Genomic DNA, 1785 nt, shown 5'->3' on the forward strand with positions numbered 1-1785 from the left:
GGTGCCAAGACTGTTGACTATGGAGCCAAGCAAACTAAAGCTGTGTACAATCTCAATCTCTTCACCATCCATCCTGATGCTGCCAATTGGTCCAGTACATAGGGTTTTCTAGGAGGGACTATTCCATGGAGAGGGACATGACGCTTGGAAAGGTAGAGTGTCAGTGAAGGAGAGGAAGGTCCTCGACCAGCTGGACTGACATGGTGACTGCCGCAATGGGCTCCAGTGTGTCAGGAAGTGTGAGGATGGCACAGGACAGGACAGGGTTCACATCTGCTCTTCACAGGGTCACTCTGAGTCCTACTCCACTCGATGGCACCTAACAACAAAAACATCCATTGAACTTCAATCAAACTTATTTTTCTGATGCTCCTTAGAGGAAGTTGCGGAGGTCAAGACATTACTTCCCTAAACACTTCAACAAGGATATCATTAGCTAAAGTTCAGTTTGTTTACAGTTCTTTTCCAAGTAAAATTTATGAGCTGTGAAAGGCACAGATTTTATTGCTAGATGTTTGGAATGCCAGTGCCTTTCATGCCATTAAGTCTTTGAATTATCTCTGATTATCACTGATATACGCCCATATCACACCATCACCAACAAAAAATCCCAATCCAATGTCATTCTTGCCCCAACCCACTTCCTTGCAAAAGGTACGAACCTTCCTTGGGCTCCAGGACTGTATTTGTGTCTGCTGGGTGGATGTCATATTAAGCCAATGGCAGAAATTGATTGATGTTTATGTAATGTATGATTTGAAAAGAAGGATAACATTTAGAATAGTAAATAAAAAATGTTCTAAAGATTGCTTCCAAAGATTCTTATACTCCATGTTAACTACGTTGCCATGAAAACAGGGCCAGAGCAGTCTTTTTCTATAACAATTTATCTTAAAACGCAGTTACAGGTCTGACCTTGGAGGGAGCTGTGTGGAGGGGTGCAGTTACACTGCCAATTCAAAGGTATGCACGCAGTTCAAGTCCACCAGAGAGAAAGATGGGCAATCTCCTCCCTTGTGATTTACAACCTTGGAAATTTACTGGCGGGTCAGCTATGAGTCAGTGCTGACTTGAGGCAGTGTGAGTTTACGAGCATATAGATAATTTAAAATACTAAAGCAAACAAATAAAATAAATAAATAAATAAAATAAAGTAAATAAAATACTAAAGTAAACAGTTACTACTAAACTATTTAATAGGCTATTGTTTGACTCAAAGGGTGACTATCAGTTTTCCTAAAGTTCAAGGTTCAAAAGATAAGCACAGATCAAGGGCCTAGGTGGGTCACCGCACCTCCCTGGAGCTGGGAGATCTGAACTCTGGAAATGAAAATGGTTTCTCGAATTTCTGCTTTGATCCTCTCCTGGACATGGCCTACCTGAGGGCCTCTGAGTTCCTTCTGCTCCCTCCCTGAGTCTAAAAGGTCAGGCTGACAGAAGTTCTGGAGAAGGTATTGCTAATCCCAGGGACAGTGACTGGATCAGCGGGCAATGAGGAGGGAGGGATGACACTACAGTAATAGTGTCAGGGGAGTTGTCACTGGGTACCGTCAAGTCAACTACAAGTCAGAGTGATGCTGTGGAGACCAGATCTGGCCTTGTCCTATCCTACACTGTCCACATCGTTACTGTCACACTCATGACCGTTTTTTCCCCCTCTGTGTACAACTACTGAATCTTCTCTGTTCCCAACTTTTGCATTCCAGTCACCCATTATTATCAATGCATCTTGATTGCATGTTCAATCGATCTCCGATTGTAAAAGTTGGTAAAAATCTTCTATAT

This window comes from Elephantulus edwardii, unplaced genomic scaffold, assembly GCF_000299155.1.
Source record: "Elephantulus edwardii isolate Elephantulus edwardi_28Jun2011 unplaced genomic scaffold, EleEdw1.0 scaffold00091, whole genome shotgun sequence".
In the NCBI taxonomy this organism is placed as follows: Eukaryota; Metazoa; Chordata; class Mammalia; order Macroscelidea; family Macroscelididae; genus Elephantulus; species Elephantulus edwardii.